The following is a 19,690-nucleotide window of genomic DNA, read 5'->3' on the forward strand; positions in this document are numbered from 1 at the left end:
TAATTGCCTTTTTTGTTAGAGACGCACTGCAGATTAAATAGATTTTTTTTTCGTAATTAAGACATAATTTCTATCTTGATTTTAAACACTAAATTCTGCATAGTAACATAACATAGGAAATCCCAGATAAAGGGAAATTAATAAATACATTAATATTTCTCGTCCTTCTATAGACAATTTTTCAAAATCACAGTTTAAATATTTACCCTCCACTCAGGCTGAAAGCTGGTCACTCATACCTACTGCCTGAGTCAGCTTAGGAACTACTTTTACAGATATTTGGAAAGCTTTAAATACAAAAGGAACTAAATTTGCACAGTTTTTAAGGGAAAATTGCACATTTTCAGTTTTTCTTTATAAATTACACATTTCATGATTTTTTCAATTTTTTGCATACCACAACTTGCTGGGTTCTTACGCTACTCAACATTTTTTAATTTACTACATTTTGTTTTGACACAACTAGACATAACTGGACTGCACAAAAAATTCCTAAATTTACACATTCTTTTTTTGCAGATTATTATTGTCCCTTAATCGTAGTAAAAGCAGTAAATAGTTCCTGGCAGTTATAGTTGACAATATTTTGCCTGTCCATAATTCATAAGAATCTTTCTGTTCGAAGTCCCTCTGTCCTTGTTTGCCAGAAAGGGGCTTATTCCAGTTTTCCTCTTATAGTCTGCAAAAGTCCTAATAGTCTGAAATAATCCTTTTTATATTTTTGTTATTCTTCTTAGGTTGTCAAGTTTTGTGTAACCTTAAATGGTATATGTTTTATAATACTCATGAGAAGTAATAAGTATATATACATGCTTTTTAGAGAGGATAAATTAAGAATGACTGACTTTCTTTAAGTCGAAAACGAAATTTTTAAAAATTTATTTTGTCTGTCCATAATTATTAATAATCTTACTGTTCGAAGTCCCTCTGTCCTTGTTTTCCAGAAAGTGACTCATCCCTGTTTCCTCTTATAGTCTGCAACATTCCTCAATGTCCGATATAACAGTTTTTATATTTCTTGTTTTCTTCTTAGGTTTTCAGGTTTTGTGTAACCTTCAATGATGTATGTATTGTAATAATGATGAGAAATAACATATGAACAGGGTTTTTTTTCAGACGATAAATCAAAAACGATTTTTTTCTTTTAAGTCGAAAAAGAGAAAATAGTTGGTATTTTTTTCTTAATTGACAAATTTTGATAAAAGATGGTCCACAATCATGATAATGATGAAGTCAAGTAAATGGGGGGCGAGAGGGGGGGTGACATATGCTGAGGGGGACGAACCTCGAACCTAGTATCACAATAGGAAAATAGACAAGCTCCTATTTGGGGAATTTTGGGCAGAGTGTGAGAGTAGACGTCGGTAGGAAAAAAGTTTTTAAAAATGATTAAATATACATATTTGAGCATCTCATTTTAAATATGGAAAAATGTTTGCAAAATTTTAAATAACCTGATGTGTAATTAAGAAAAACTAAAAATGTGCAAATTTCCTTTGACGGGTTGTATGCAAATAATTAGCAAACATTTCTTTGCAAAGCTTGTAGAATCAGTTACTTTATGGCATAGGCTTTCCAAAAAGCTAAAAATTATCGAAATCTGACAACTAAAAGTGGGTCAAAACTAAGATTTAGTTTGTTACAGGAAAAAGTAGTCATTCAGGCAGTGAGTGACTTAGGCAGTAAATATAAAATCTCGGTTTTAGACCTCAGGGAGGGCTATGGGTATTTGGGAAAAGTCAGAAAATATCAACAGCCTCAGACCAATACTTTTTGAGTTATCTAAAAAAATAAAGCAGAAAAAGAATTCAAAAAATCAAAATAAAAGAAAAACATTCTTAGAATGACTTTAACATTATTTTAGATTTTAGATTTTTATATCACAGAAAAATTGTTTCTAAGATTTTTCATAAAAAAATTATTCTTAGCAGTTAAACAATTTGCTTTCGGCTATTAATTTATTTTAATTTCTTAGTATATGCACTTGTAGCACATCGGAGAGAAGGTTTGACATTTTATTAACCTAGATTTAGTCTTTTTATGCAAAAAAATGGAAATTTAAGATGTCCGCAATTTTTTTGTTGTAAATTATCAGTTTTAATTCTAATTCAACTGTTTTAGATTTATAGGATAACTATGAACTACTAAAATGTCTCCAAAGGAATGTGCAACTTAATTTATTATATACTAAAAAATAAATTGTATTTGTACATTTTGTACTGCTTGTGACTGAAACTATGTACATTTTTTACTGCTTGTGACTGAAACTATGTACATTTTGTACTGCTTGTGACTAAAACTATGTACATTTTGTACTGCTTGTGACTGAAACTATGTACATTTGTACTGCAATTGTAATTAAAACTATGTACATTTTTTACGGCTTGTGACTGAAACTATGCATATTTTGTACTGCTTGTGACTGAAACTATGTATTGTACTGCTTATGACTGAAACTATGTACATGTGTACTGCTTGTAACTTAACATAAAATTACAATATTTAAATGTTTAAGATAAAATAAATCTTTAGAAAACGATTGATCATATTTAAAAAGAAAAATGTTGAACAAAATTAAAAGATTAAAATATTTTTTTTCTATATTTTGCTTCTTTAAAAATGACTGAACGGAAGAAGACATTCGAAGTTTTCCATCAACAAGTTTTCAATGCGGGTTTTCAAATGTTTGACTAATAAAACAATAGGATTTAACAAAATTAAAGTGTTTTTTTTTTCTTTAATACGGCCAAAAGATTTGTTCGTTACAAAATACTTTATTTCTGCATTAATTTCCAAGGAAAAATAGAATAATTATTATCAATTTTCTAAATAAAATGTCGGTATGAAGTTTTAGATAAATTATTAATGATTCTTTTAAAATACAGTTAAAATTATAGTATTTAATTTCTACAAACTACAGATTTTTTGTAAAACAATTTTTAAAAAATGCCTTGGCCGAAAAATATTAAACAGTTTTTATTTTCAGCGGTAAAATTTAAAAATTACAAGTTTAATTGAAGAGATATTGAGATGAACAAACATGTTTTAAATTTAGAACATTAAACCGAATAAAGGAAGTGAGTTTTTGCCACAAAATCAAATTTTCTAACTCCTGTATCTGTGGAATATGATGGTGTAAACGTTTGATATTTCAAACTTTGACTATTTGATCTAACTTAATGCATAGTTTGAAATATCAAAGGTCTGCAACATAGTGTTGCGAAGGATATAGGTTTTCGAAAATCAGAGTTTGTGGCAAAAACTCATTTTCTTTGTAAAAACTAGAGGAGCTACAAGGTCACAATGTCGCTCCAGTGACGTTGAATAAATTCTACCCACTTAAAGAGTTTTAAAGAAAAAGATTTCAGCTATTTTTCCAAATTAAAGTCGACCCATTCAATTTAGAATTTCAAAACCAAGCTAATAACTTCTCCGTGGTTCTCCTGAGTTCCCCACTCAAAATTTGAGGGAAATCGGTAAAGGAGTTTCTGATTTATGATCAGACAAACAAACAGACAGACACAGACAGAAAGACAAACATATATTACAACTTTATAGATATTAATGAACACAAAGAACGTGGATTATAAAAAACGACTTTTTCTTCTCGAGTCTAGCCCATTTTACAATGGGTCAAACTGCACAATTTCGACGGGGTCTGTAAAGAGGGGGGTTTGAAGAAACAATTAAAACCAAATAATTTAGATTTTGTCCAAATCCTATTATTCTCATTCATTAGCTAGGTGATCATCAGTTAGATTGGCCTCATCAATATTAAACGTGATATCTAAGAATTAAACCCTGTGGGGCACTATTCATTCCCCCCCACATATATCCAGGTGTGTGGGGGGGGGGCTTTCAATACCCTACTCCATCCCAGTAGTTTGAAACAAATGCTTCCCCCATTAGTCATATCAGGGGTGTACAATTTTGAAAATTCGACAACTTTGGGGTTTTTAATTGAAATCAACAGTTATAGCTTTTTTAGAAATTATCTGACTCTTTTTTCTTTATAATTTGACGCCCCTGAGTTTGACCCTTCCCATACATACATGCTTAATGGGCTCAGTGGGACACATCCTTGGAAGGAAAGAGAGGGGGGGGCGTGTATGAACAGTAAGAGAGGGGGGGGGGAGAACTATACGTGTCCCGCTGATCCAATCAGCACTGGAATAATACACCAGTTTCGCGGATTTTTGATTTTAATTTCCCGCGTTGCGTGGGGGGTACAAAAATAATGGCTACTAGTTGACTTTTACTTCCTCTATCTCACGTATCACACCCTGTATTCCTTGCTTACACCCCAGGACTTCTTGCTTCTAAAATAATCCTGAACCGTACAACAATTTTCTTTAAATTTTTCTGTAAAAAGTTTACATAATAAAGTTAGATTAAATCAGACTTTTGGTTGGTAAAGATTCAACAATTAATCCGAAGATAAGGAATCTCCGTTATTTACTCATTCAACGTTGTTTTGCTTTAAGCTTTATAACTATTTTTTTTTTGGGGGGGGGGTTTGTAAAATTAATAATTTTTATCATTTTTCCAACTTACTCCTAAAACCCAATAACCAAGAATCTTGGAAAACTCAACTCAAAACAGAACTCTCTCAATCATCAGAACTCTCAGAACCCAGAGAACCATCAGAACTCTCAGAATCATCAGAACTCTCAGAATCATCAGAACTCACAGAACATCAAAACCATTATAACTCTCAGAACCATCCGAACCATCCGAACTATCAGAACTCTCATAATCATCACAACCATCAGAACTCTCAGAACTCTCAGAACAATCAGAACCATCAGAAATCTTAGAACCACCGGAAACAACATGCATAACAATCAAAACCATCAGAACTCTCAGAAGCAAGAGAACTCTCAGAACCATCAGAACTCTCAGAACCATATGAACTCTCAGAACCATCAGAACTCTCAGAACAATCAGAACCATCAGAACTCTCAGAACCATCAGAACTCTCAGAACAATCAGAACCATCAGAAATCTTAGAACCACCAGAACCATTAGAACAATCAAAACCATCAGAACTCTCAGAAGCATGAGAACTCTCAGAACTCTTAGAACCATAAGAACTCTCAGAACCATCATAACTCTCAGAACAATCAGAACCATCAGATTAATCAGAACCATCAGAACTCTCAGAACAATCAGAACCATCAGAACCATTAGAACAATTAAAACTCTCAGAACCATCAAAACTCTCAGAACCGATGATCGTAAAATTAAGCCAATGAGTAAATAATTGAGTGAGATAGAGTAAATGATCTAGTGAGTGTTCTGGTGAAATAATGAACGAGTTAAAGTATTGAGTAGGTGCATAAGGGTGAGTGCAGATCTTTAAATGGAGGAACACATAAACAAGTGTGTGAGTAATGGGTGGGAAAGTAAATAAGTGAATTAATGAGTGAGTGAGTGAGTGAGAGTGTGAGTTAGTGAGTGAATGAGTGAGGGGTTGAGAGTGTGAGTGAGTATAAATGGACGAGTGATTGAGAGAGTCAGTGAGTGATTGATTGAATGAGTGATCGATTAAATGAGTTAATGACTGAGTGAGTGATAGTTTGAGTGAGTGAGTGAGGGAGTTTTTTAGTAGTGAGTAAGTGAGTGAGTTAAAATGTTAAACATGTAAATATTCTGATAATTAACTATGTATAGGTAGCCTTCACCTAACATATACCAATTATGTTTTTGTCTATACCCCATGCTCAAAGGGGAAGGGTACCCCCACCTTTTTCCGAATGACCCCCCCCCCTCCTCGAGTTTTAACTAAATTCTGATGTATGAATAATTAAACAACAATTGCATAATTTAACAATTAATTTCATAAAACGTTCTTTTGGTTTAATACTATAAAGTTTTTAATAATAATATAACGGTGGGTTAATTCAGAGGGTCAAGGGGGGGTGACTGGTTGTAGTCACACTCTTCCTCTTAAAATGCCTTTGCTGCTACTTAGACTTTTCTGAAAAAATATCTAAATTGTCCAAGACTTATTTGACAAGAATAAGTGGGTTATGGTGAAAACTCCCCTAGTTTCAGTAAATTGTTGATATTGGGCATATAGAATTTAAAAGTGCTTAAAACTCATATTCATAGTGTTAGTCACAAGCAGTACAAAATTTACATAGTTTCAGTCACAAGCAGTACAAAATGTTCATAGTTTCAGTCACAAGCAGTACAAAATGTACATAGTTTCAGTCACAAGCTGTACAAAATGTACATAGTTTCAGTCACAAGCAGTACAAAATGTACATAGTGTCAGTCACAAGCAGCACAAAATGTACATAGTTTCAGTCACAAGCAGCACAAAATGTACATAGTTTCAGTCACAAGCAGTACAAAATGTACATAGTTTCAGTCATAAGCAGTACAAAATGTACAAAGTTTCAGTGACAAGCAGTACAAAATGTACAAAGTTTCAGTCACAAGCTGTACAAAATCTACATAGTTTCAGTCACAAGCTGTAAAAATGTACATAGTTTCAGTCACAAGCTGTAAAAATGTACACAGTTTCAGTCACAAGCTGTAAAAATGTACATAATTTCAGTCACAAGCTGTACAAAATGTACATAGTGTCAGTCACAAGCTATTAAAAATCGATCAGTGAAATCAAAAAAGCCCAGACTAGTTACTTTTTTGATCGACGAACCCAAAATTTATATAAATAAATAATATTATTAAAAACAAATTCGGAAAGTTGCAATATTCAACCCAGATCGTAAAATAATTATTTTAATCCCAAGCAAATCATTCAGATATTACAAACAATAGTCATCGATATTTTTCGACGCATTCGTATACTGTTATATTTTTTAATAATATTTTTTATAATATATTTATTTCGTTTTTCTTACATAATATTTCGCTGGCACTGGATTTTCAAACATTCCTGGAAAATACAAAAATGTCGTCTTCATTATCGAAAATCCTCGAAACAGAAATAAATGTTTTCAAAAGTAACTATCTGATCATAAATAAATAGATTTAAACATTCAACCATTTATTATTGCAAAATCTACAAATAGAAAATAAAAAGTAAAAAATATTCTTAAAAAATTTCCCGAGCCAAACGTCACCAGTTTTTTAAATCAACTTTGGTTTTGGGGCCTTTTATGGGTTGTTTTGTCTCAAGTATTTTTACTTTCAAATTAAAAAAATCTCTTGGTTAAATTGCATTCGCTGAAAGAATGATGCAAGTTTCAACCAATCAATTTCTAGAGCAGGTATAACTCGTGATAGAACATGCAGGGATAGGGGAATGTAGAAATTTTAAATTTTTTCATATTTTTCAAAAGAGTTTTATATTTTAATTCTTCTTAGTAAACGAAAATAAAATACTCTCAGTCAATAACAACAAAAATTTGTTATGCATTTTGCTATTCTTTGCTTTTTTCCTGGATCTTGTCAAAAAGTTCAAAAATATGGTTTAAGCAGTGCATAATTTTAATTGTGTTGAGTGCTGGTGCAAAAACAACCAGTTCGATTTTTAATTCAAAAGTTGCGAGTAATGCAGGAAAATTGAAATTTACTTTAATATCGAAGCCAAAAAACTCAAACTAACTGGAAATCATAATTTTGGAAAAAAATAATTTGATAAAAAAAAACAATGTAACAAGCTAAGCAACAATTATTCAAACATATGTATACGATTATCTTCAGTCAAAAATGAAAAAGCTATTTTAAGATTGCTTCTTGATATCGCGATTTACGATTGTTTTATTACAACTTTCAGTAAATCCTAAAACTGCAAAGTCATTTCTCTTGCGCGCCTATGCAATATGCACTTTATGTTGTTGTGTTCATTACGCAATTGATTAAAAACCAGTTTTGCATTTTTATCCAAAATTATGCAACCAGATCAACCAGATCAGGAAAATGGATAGTTTAATATCTGATAAAAATATTTTAGTTATTTTTTTATTTAAATAATAAATGGAAATGCCCTTCCCATCGCGCGGAAATTCAAATAAAAAACAACGATTTCTAATTGAAAAATTAGTTTTAAAAACGTAGAAGTTTTTACAACTCCCACGTATAGAACTTCAAAAACAAAAACGGATTTATGTTGTTCCAAAAACACAAAACATGTCTTTTAAGCACCTCCATTTTTATTTGTGAGGTTTTGAAAACAAACAATAGTCATAAAAAATAATTTTCCTTGTTTTGCATATCACGCGTCCAAACCGTGATAGCATAGAAAAATATGCTTGAGTACTGTCAGATAAATGAAGAACGGGCGGATTTTTGGTAACGTGAATTTGCAAAGATAAAAGCATAAAAAATGTTGGTTACTTGACAAAGACTTGATTACTTTGTACAATAATAATCTAGTACTAACGTACAGATCAAAATAAAGTCCGTGCTATTCTGATTAATCTGCTGATAAAAAGTATGTTAAAAACAAATATCATAATGTGGTTTCCAACATCTACCACTTCACTAACGTAAAACTTCTTGTTTTTCCCTTTTAAAACTTTAAAATTACTAAGTTCAAAAGTTAAAACCACCAGAAGAAGATTAAAAAACACCAAAAGAATACAAATTCCATGATCCTAAATGTTTGATCGATCTCACATTTATTTCTTTTCTTTTGATTTCCAACATAATGTCCGTTTCTTAATATTATTTCTAATTAAAGTTTTATTCACACATAAGGTAACAAGTCTCGGAATTATAAACTATAATTGAAAATTTTAGAATAAAGCCTACAAACAAACACCAAAGCTTTAAAACAAATTAATAAATATGTAGAGTTAGTTTAACTAAGTATAGATAGATCAACTACTTTACTACACAGAATTAGTTTCCCTATTCGTGGATGGTTCAACTACTTCTTGTTCATATGAAAATCATATTTCTGGTCAAATAAAGAATTGAGCATTGTTAAAAATAGAGAATGTTATAAATATAAAGTTAAAATATAGCACAAATGAATAGCTGAACTACAAATCCATACATTTTAAAAACTAGAAAGTCTCCTAGGTGGATATATAATCTACACTTGTGTCCCAATAAACATGGGAATTGAGTGAAAGCTGTAATCCGTAAGAATACCACGCTAGTTGAAAGTCAGAAAGATGATTAACCGGAATTAGTTGAAGAGCTAGACACAAATCAAGATTAAAATATAGAAAATGTTTAAAAAGTATATAAAAATAGAAAGTTAAAAAAGTGTTAGAAAACTAAAAGCAATAGAAGAGCTCTAGAAAGCTAGATCACTGAAACCGATATAGCTAGCTCAAGAATGCTAGATTTCTAAAAGCTGTAGAGCTAAAGAAGCTGCATATCTAAAATCTATAGATCTAAAGTAAGTTAAATATTTAAAAATCTTTAGATCTATAAAGTTAAAGAAAACTAAATCACTCAAATCTATAGATCTAAAAAAGGCTAGATAACTAAAATCTATAGATCTAAAGAAAGCTGCATATCTAAAACTATAGAGCTACAGAAAGCTAGATATCTAAAAGCATAGAGCTTCAAAAAGCTTGATATCTAAAATCTATAGATGTACAGAAAGCATAGAGCTTCAAAAAGCTTGATATCTAAAATCTAAAGAGCTACAGAATGCTAGATATCTAAAGATATAGAGCTAGAGAAAGCTACATATCTAAAACTATAGAGCTACAGAAAGCTAGATATCTAAAAGCTATAGAGCTACAGAAAGCTAGATATCTAAAAGCTATAAAGCTACAGAAAGCTAGATATCTAAAATCTATAGATATACAGAAAGCTTAGATATATAAAAGCTATAGAACTATAGAAAGCTAGATATCTAAAAGCTATAGAGCTACAGAAAGCTAGATATCTAAAAGCTATAGAGCTACAGAAAGCTTGATATCTAAAATCTATAGATCTACAGAAAGCTACATATCTAAAACTATAGAGCTACAGAAAGCTAGATATCTAAAAGCATAGAGCTTCAAAAAGCTTGATATCTAAAATCTATAGATGTACAGAAAACTAGATATCTAAAAGCTATAGAGCTACAGAAAGCTAGATAACTAAAAGCTATAGAGCTACAGAAAGCTAGATATCTAAAAGCTATAGAGCTACAGAAAGCTAGATATCTAAAGCTAAAGAGCTACAGAAAGCTAGATATCAAAAAGCTAAAAGCTACATAAAGCCATATATAAAGCTAGAAGAAAGCTAGAGAGCAAAAAGTCCGAAAATGTGTAGCGATCATTATTAGATGATTAAATAGATTAGTGCATATTTTTTGCGTTTCAGACGCGAAAGTACAATACAGAATTTGCCAAAGGCGGTCTAAATATGCAAAATGCAACTTTATGAATTTTTTTTTTTTTTTAAATCAAAATATTCCTTACATTATGATCAAATTTTTTTTTAAAAAACTATTTTTTTATTGGTATTTTCTTTTACAGAATTGAAATACCCCTTAATTATATGCATTTAAATGCATCAGTTTAGTAACAACTTGCAAACTGTGATAAAGTCTGGGAGCTGGGGAGTTGCAGTTTTTAGTTCAAGGCGGAAGGTTGCAGTTTTTAGTTAAAGTTTAAGTTTTTTATTTCTTTGTGATTCATCTTAATAATACATAATATATTTGTATGTGAATATTTAAACATTTTTTGAAGTTTTAGCAGCGTTTGTATTCGAGAAATTGTGTTTTGATATGATATATTTTTACAACCTTAAGTAAAATATTTAATTTCGGAACAGTAAAAAAGTTGATGAAGGGATTTCCCCATAAGGTACCTCTAGGTGGCCGTACATAGGTATAATTAAATATACAGGATTTTGTCTGATTTTAGTTTTATTTTCACCAATCTTTTCTGAAATATCACATTTTACCCTTATACGTGAAAATGAAACGAAAATAAACGTAACTCCAAATCTGTTAAGATGAAAGAACAGTCCAATTTTCAACTAACAACTGTGTTGTGAGTAATTTCAGAAAGCAATAAAAAGTTCAACTTCTTAATTTTTCTAATCTTAAAATCATTATTCAATCGTAAAAGTAAAATTTCCGGCAAACGTTTTTATAATATTAGCAATTAGCGTATACATTTGTTCCAATTTACGTTCAATGCCTTTTTTAAATGCAATTGAGTCTTTGCCACAAACTCTGATTTTTCAATCCCAATATCTTTTCAACCCAATGTCGTAGATCTTAGATATTTCAACTAAGATCAAATAATTCAATTTTGAAATATAAAAGAATGACACTAAAAGGTTGAAAAGGGATTAGAAAATTTGAGTTTGTGGCTAGCGATGGTCAATAGCTAGATTCGTTTTACAGAACCTTTAAATATTTTTAGACTTATAAAAGGTTTTACAACAATCTGAGAAGGGATTTAAAATTGTATTCTGTAGAAGTTTGCTTTAAAAAACATTGATAAAACAATTTCCTACAGATTAAAGTGTTAAAATGTTGGAACCTTCTCATATTGTCGTAAAATCTTATAAAAGTTTAAAAACATTAAACGTTTCTATAGAACTAATGTGTCTATTACCCTTCCCTATTTGTGGCAAAGATTTAATTTCTTTGACAAACAATTTATTCTAAGAAATAAATTATCATTATTAACGTTTCTATAGAACTAATGTGTCTATTACCCCTCCCTATTTGTGGCAAAGATTTAATTTCTTTGACAAACAATTTATTCTAAGAAATAAATTATCATTATTAACGTTTCTATAAAACGAATGTGGCTATTACCCCTCCCTGTTTGTGGCAAAGATTTAATTTCTTTGACAAATAATTTATTCTAAGAAATAAATTATCATTATTAAGTTTATTTCCAACCACCTATAATGAAGCAAGAATTAAAAGTATTTAAATATCGTATTTTTTTCAGGAAAAAAAACCCCAGATTGCTAGTGTTCCGTCAAGATGAAATTGAAAGGTAAGCAAAGTGTAAGTTAATAAGGATTTTCTCATAAATAAACTCATTTCGGCATAATCTTTAAATTAAAGCTCTTCACTTATATTTAAACAAATGTTTGGCAATTTCGTAATCCTGGTACTCTGGGTCCTTACAGGGGCTCAATTTTGTATTCTGGGTACTCCGGGTACTTAGGTCCTTACAAGGGCTCAATTTTGTACTCTGGGTACTCCGGACAATACAGGGGCTCAATTTCGTACTTCCGGTACTCCAGTCCTTACAGGGACTCAATTTCGTACTCACAGTACTCTGGGTCCTTACAGGAGCTCATTTTTATACTCGGGGTACTTCGGGTACTCAGGTCCTTACAGGGGCTAAATTTTGTACTCTGGGTACTCTGGGTACTCCGGACCTTACAGGGGCTCAATTTTGTACTTCCGGTACTCCGGACCTTACAGGGGCTCAATTTCATACTCCGGGTACTCTGGTCCTTACAGAGGCTCAATTTCGTACTCCGGATACTCCGGTCCTTACAGGGGCTCAATTTCGGGTACTCCAGTCCTCACAGGGGCTCAATTTCGGGCACTCGGTACTTACAGGAGCTCAATTTTGTACTCTTGGTACTCCAGGTACTCTGGTCCTTACAGGGGCTCAATTTTGGTTACTCCGGTCCTTACTGGGGCTAATTTTCGAAGATTATTTAAAATTCCACGGGCAACGCCGGGCACTTAAGCTAAAATCATTGTTTTGTAATGAATAACAATATAAACCTGGGATTCTGGTTTTTGACTTTATCTACAATATTATAAAGTTCTTCGCTCATGTATAGTTAAAATATTTGTATAATAAAAAGGAAGACGACAGTTTATCAATAATTAATTGTTTTTGATACTTTTACAAAGTTTTACTTATAGACACTTATTAAATCACTAATTTAGTTAAATGGGTTTGTTTGCATTGCACTTTATTACTGTGTATTATGCTCATTGGACTTTTTACAGTTAAAACTTGATTTTAAAAGGCGTATTCCTATTCCATAGATTTCTGGTTATCACTGTATGTTTTCTAAGTTCAACGAAATGCCGACAGAATGCTTTTTAAAACAAAAGAACCGTTACTGAACATCTCAGCAGAAACTAGAGTTTCTAAAACATCTTTTAATTTTATATTTAAAACCTTTAATATTTTAAATTAGACTTTTTAACCTAACAGAGCTGAAAACTTTATAATGGTGGATATCAAGATTAATGCTTAAACTCCTGGTTTTACCAAACCCAAGATTATTTTAAAACGCATTCGATATCCAAGAAAGAAGTTACAAAGGAATTGAGTTTTTGCCACACACTCAAATCTTCTGATCCCAATATCTGTGCAACCAGATGGTGCAAACCTTAGATATTTCAAACTTAGATTATTTAATCTATAAGTATTAATAGTTTGAAATATCTAAGGTGACATTGGGTTGCAAAGATATAGAGAATAGAAAATCAGAGTTTGTGGCAAAAACTTAAATCCTTTAACCAATCAGCGTGTCATGTTAAGGTGTACTCTTAAGTTTTGAAAAACCGGTTTTGATTTCTGGTGTTGAGGGTGTCATATCAATTGAACTAAACATCAATGACACAAACGTAAGTTTTGGATTAATGTTTATTAAGACTAACGTTCAAAATGACAATAGTCCAAAAATATGTTTTTAATAATTTTATATCAACATGATTAAATTTATATTTGCTTAAATGCTTTAAAAGCCGGCTTGTGATCAGCTGACTTTAATTCAATCGGATATTAGTCCAATCGATATAGCATCGTTTCTGTAATTGTTATTAAACGTAACTTTTACACAGTAGAAATATCCCAAAAAAAGATTAAGAAGAAAAATCAAAAGTGTGTACGTTGGATAATCAGATTAAGCGATCGTGATTATGGATATCTCATTCGAAAGTTTTCAGCTCAGAATTCATAGTTTAAAATATCCAAGGTTCAGCTGACAGCTAGTTGCAAAGATATGAGTAAAACTATAGAATTTGTGGTGAGTGTTCAGCTCCTTAGAAACATATTTTACAAAATAAAGTTTCAACAAAGTTCAGACATTGTTTCACTTCTACTAATGAAAAGTATTACTAATATTAAAATTGAGAGAATAAGATACCTTGTTACATTTTTTAGATCAATTAATTTTTGGGTTTTTAAATTCCCTAATAGATGTAGCTATTCCTCAAATTTTCAGAAAAATGAAAACATTTTGAAATATTTTTGTTAAAAAAGTAAGTTATCAAAAAATAACTTTAACCTTAATCTTCAAACAGGGAACATTCCCTTTAGTTGTGTCCAATGACAAGAGCATAAGCTATAAGTACTTCTGAGATGAATGTGTATGATAAATCTTGTCTATTTGTCTTCCTGGGGAAATTACCCCCATTTGGGAGACCTGCATGCTTGGAGTATGCTCAAAGAAAATTAAGTATCAAGAGATAATTTTGGATTCAGAATAAATCTCTTTTTACGATTTCAATCAACGCAGCGCTATTCAATAATTCGTTAAATATTGTTCGCGCGATTGAATGTAGAGCATCTCTTTCAAACCGTCCTTTACATTCTACTCTTAGCTCTATAATACTTGTAATGGCCGAAATTAGGCACTTTCAGCACAGAAAATGTTTAAATCGTTGGAAATAAATCATCCAACTGTTTTTTTTTTCTCTCTTCAAAATATATCAGATGATTCGTCTTTTTTTTTCTAATAAAAACTCTTCTTAAACTAGGAAAATGGTTTAACCCTATAATTGAACATAAAGGTTAACATGTACATTTAAAGAAGAGGGGGATTTTTGTAGACGTCATTTTAAGCATGAATGAAAATGCAGAAACCAATTAATGTACATTTGTCAAGTCGATTTTCTAACTCCTTGTGCAAAGTTCAAATAATCAAAAAATATTTAGCAATATGAAAAACATCACGCAAAACATTCAAAATGGCTCTTTTGATATAAAAAGGGGTTCGAGAATACTAATAATGATAAGCCCAGCCAAGCGCGCGATTCCTTCCATTTCATCCTACAAGAGGGGCGGGGCGCATGGGGGCGTGGTCCACGGCCCCCCCCCCCGGTTCGGCCCTAACTTGTATGCTAAAAATGTTATTGATGTATCTTAAATTTGTTAACCTTATTTTGGTTTTTTGACATAGCATAAGTTGGAAGAATTTAAATTGTAATTTTTTGACTAAAAAGCATGGTTCCCAGCAAGATATGTCACTATCTCTGTTACAGTTAAACACTTTTGAATTTACGAAATAAAGTTTTTGAATTTTCAAAAAATCCATTATCATATACAAAAGTTTTTTGTGCTCCAATTGAGAATTTCTATTTATATGCATGATAAAAATTTAACATCCAATATGCCTCTGTTTATGTGATGAGTGAATTGACTTGGAATGAAAGGCCAAAAACGGAAATTATATCGCAAAAACAGTAAAAATAGCCATGTTTTTATTTCTTTTTTCACTTTAAAAAGCTTATTTGATAACTAAACGGAGAGTACTAGACACAGTTAAATTAAATGGTATGTAAACCAATATCTAAAATCTTTATACATCATCCAACTCGAAAGAAACAAATTCTAAACCTTAACAAGATTATGTTTAAGCTTAAGCACGTGAATTTAATGGTTCTGTCAATATTCCAGAAAGCTAGAACTTTCGATCACAATTACTCCTATTTAACATAATTTTTCAGCCTTCTTTCCTAATTACTTTTTTGCCGGCATATATGTTTTGAATAAAAAGTATTTAACAAACAAATCTGTAACTTTAAAGATTGTCAAAATATAAACCAAAACGAGTATGATTTCAAATTGAAGAAACTGAATGCCTCTAACTCTGGTTAGTCAGGGGTGAGATATATATAGTGGTCGTGGGCTGTCATCATCCCCTCCCCCTCCGAACACCCCATCTATACGCCCTTGATATGAACAAAAATATGAAATGTTCCTTAAAGACAAATCCAATTCGGAAAATATGTTACAGTCTATAAAACAAAATATGCGTTGGTTGGTCTAGCTTTCCATCCTTCTTTCAAAAAAAATTTCCACAGATGACATAAGCCGTGGAGGGATAGTCTAGCTCTGTTGCAGAAATGTGGATTTTTCAAAAACTTTATAATTGTAAATTATTTAAACAAAATTCATGTTTTACCAAGGTATAAGCTCTTATGTTTTGGATAAGTATTGTTATGCCCATCGGATAATTTTTCAAGTTTACTGATGAAAAACTGTCTACTGTTTACATACCCCAGATCTGTGTACACAGATGCCGCAACTCTCATTTATTCGATGTACTGTATGTCACTACATGATCTATACCTAACACCGATTCCCTTCTGTCCCTGATCTCTGTCCTTATTGCAAAGACGACATATTACATCCCTTGGTCAAATATGAATTAGATATTAATATTTTTGTTTCTTTAAACTGTTTTTTTATTTGCGCATTTCTTGTTTAAAAAAGCAATGGAGAAACTCAAAGAAATAAAAACTTTTATTAGATTATGGTTTTAAGGATACCATCATAAATCGGGCATTGTCATATGTTCCACACTCCTGGATGCCGAGTCCATTAGCACTTGATCCAATCAGGGTTCAGTCATGCGTTTGTTGTCTATTCTGAACCAAAAGAAATAGTATGGCGGTAACGTCTATCTTTCTATCTATCTCATTATCCAATTAGAGATATGAATCTCTTAATCGGCGCTATTAGTAAATGGGAATATTTACTTCTACTGAAACTAGGGTGTCCAATGAGGGTCACTTAAAATTGCGCTTACAATCCCTTTAAAAGATTGCACTCAAAACTGGTTTTCAAAAAAAAAATTTTGGATGTTTCAAATAATAATTTTAAATAGTCATAAAAGTAACTTGAAAGTAAAAAAAATGTGAACCTTCATATTTTAATTTAGATTTTTTTAAATTTAAATATTTGCATCTAAAAGAATTGACTTTTCCACAAATTGGAACTTTCTAATGTCTATATCTTTGCATTTCGATGATTTGAAACTTTTATTTTTTAAACATAGATAATTTGATCCAACAGAATTCAAAGTTTTAAATTAAAAGGTCTACAACATTGGGTTGCAAAGAATATAGGGATACGAAAATTAGAGTGTCAAATGCTAAATTTCTTAATTGCATTTTAGATCATTGGCGATTTATTTTCATTTTGATAGATAATGTTTTCATAGTAGAAAAAATAGGAATGATTCATACCGTTACAATCAATTTATTTCGTAATATGTTTTTGCTAAGTCAAAAAACGCAACCAAATAATATTTTTTTTTTAAATTTGCTGACATTTTAGTTATTTTGAGCTACAGTAAGCTTCTGCTAGTAAAATTAAATATTCAATTATTTATAGAAATTAAAGTATTCATATAAATCTGCTGTATCAGCACAACACAACTCATTGTGTTGATATATTAAAGGGACTGTAAGCGTAAGTTTAAGTGACCCTCCTCCATGTAAAAATGGAACTGTCCGATTCACATTGGTTCCCTTGAAACCTTTATCTGATCAATAATTAAAAAAGATATTTTTTTTTCTAATCAAAAAGTGTTGTAATAATTACCGTTTATTTACCGGCAGTAGAGAAACCACACGGGGAAATTATAAGTGTTAAAAATGGTGTTCCCTCTCGCAGATAGAAAAACTTTGGTTTGAAAATTAATTTTGATTTATATTTTTTATCCTCATCAGTCCTTAAAGCATTTGGTGGTATTAAGAAACATTGATATCTAATAACAGCTTGATCAGACAAAGCTTTAAAAAGGCTACTGCAGTGTGAATCAGGCATTGCCATCACTTGAAATTACGCTTACAGTCCCTTTAAAATATTCTATAACCTTTACAAATGTGATATTTGAGCTTGGAAACTTAAATCAGATAGATATATATAATAACTGTGGAGTTTTAAACTAAAAACCGGTTTTATTTGATGAGTTGTGTGGTTGTACCTTACAGCAGACCATCCGCACTTTTATATAGCCGAGGTCATGAGGATTAATCCTATTCTTGCTGGTGGGGGGGGGGGTCAATTTGACCCCCCCCTGTAGTTTTTTTTACATAACTCAAAAAGTATTGGTCTGAGGCTGTTGAAATTTTCTGACTTTTCCTACATATCCAAAGCCCTCCCTTTAGTCCTAAAACCGGGCTTTAATACTAACTGACTGAGTCCTCAGGCACACTGCCTGAATGACTGCTTTTTCCTGTAAGAAACTAAATCTTTGTTTTGACCCACTTCCACTTGTCAGATTTTGATAAAATTCAGCTTTTTGGAAAGCCTTTGACATAAGGAAACGAATTGCAAAAGTTTTGCGAAAAAAATTGCAAATTTTTTGCAAACAACCTGTCAAAGGAAATTTGCACATTTTTAGTTTTTCTTGATTAAAAATCACGTTATTTAAAATTTTGCAAAAAAATTTGCATATTTGAAATGGCATGGTCAAGGGCTTTTCAAAAATATATAATTTTTCATTTTTTGGACAATTTTTTTTTTGCAAACATTTTTACTATATAAATGGATTTTGCAATAAAACATTCAATTTTTGCAAATTTCAAATTTTTTTGCAGATTCTAAAAGTAGAGCACAAGAGCTTTTCAATGATGTATCATTTGTCATATTTGGATATCAAATTGACCCCCCCCCCCCCAGGCTTATCCTGGTTTTCAAGTACCCCAGCAGAGATAGGGTTAAATAGTTGGGACTTTTTAATAATGAGCAGTAGTAATCTTTAAAATAAAGATTGATTTGTAAATACCGTGCTACATTTCTAAATTTGGCAACCCGACATTGAAGACCTTTGACATTTCAAAGTGTGGATTCTGTTAGATCAAACAGTCTAAGCCTTTAAATATTACAGGTTTACGGCTTCATGTAGCAAAGTTAAGTAAAAGGAAAGAGTTCTTGGACAAATAATAATTATTTAAAAATGATCTAAGCTTTGCTTCAAAATTATATTTTGCAAAAACATATAAAAAAGTAAAACTTATATATATTTAATGTATAGTTAAATGAAATAATAACTTACAAGAATGATTAATGTATGTTTTTAAGAATTTAATATATTAAATTAGTAAAAATCACGAAAATTCATCCAACAAAGATCAATAATTTGTACAGACTTGATAAGGTGTAAATACATATATTGATTTTAGATATTGTGTAAGATTACGAAAAAAATAGTATTTAATGAAATTTGATGATTTTGGTAATACTAAGAACATTAGAGGTTTTCTATTTACAGTAAAAAAAATATTAGTATCACTGTTTAAAGGGTGGATACTGTGTATGTATTGTATAACTACCCGTATATGGAGGGTAAATTACCTAAAATATGTAATATTTCATGTTTAGGGCGTGCACAATCACTGAGGTGCATGGACAGGGTGTCATAACAATATGTCATCAATAAAAATCTGTAGTTATTCAAATATTCCTTTTCTTTAATTTCAAATTCTTTTTTAACCAAATCAAAATCAACCAAAAAAAGTCACTTGCTTTTATCAGAACACCCTGCATGAAAGATCGTGAGAAATCCCAAGTAAAAAACTCATTAAATCAATTCAAGAATTTCACTATTTGAGGCTTGTCACCAAGCATGACAAGAAGAAATCCCAAAACTGATATCAGCTCAAGACCCTGCTCCCTGCTCGATCATCAGGGGTAAAAGTCAAGTTAATTTCTTCAACCGATTTAAAAAAAAAATTAAACCCAATTTTTAAGTAATTGCTCAACATACGCTGTAAACTCTGCTCTTTATAGACAAAAAATACAAATTTAAA

The 19,690-nt window shown here is 31.2% G+C and overlaps 1 long non-coding RNA gene across 1 annotated transcript; it reads left to right on the forward strand.

The window, feature by feature from the left end:
- The first annotated feature begins 10,540 nt into the window (after nucleotides 1-10,540).
- Nucleotides 10,541-19,690, forward strand: LOC111711608 (uncharacterized). The gene is made up of 3 exons (XR_002767292.1): nucleotides 10,541-10,754; nucleotides 11,838-11,885; nucleotides 19,263-19,690. It is a non-coding gene; the product is annotated as an uncharacterized LOC111711608 (long non-coding RNA).

This window comes from Eurytemora carolleeae, unplaced genomic scaffold (assembly GCF_000591075.1).
Source record: "Eurytemora carolleeae unplaced genomic scaffold, Eaff_2.0 scaffold1182, whole genome shotgun sequence".
Taxonomy (NCBI): domain Eukaryota; kingdom Metazoa; phylum Arthropoda; class Copepoda; order Calanoida; family Temoridae; genus Eurytemora; species Eurytemora carolleeae.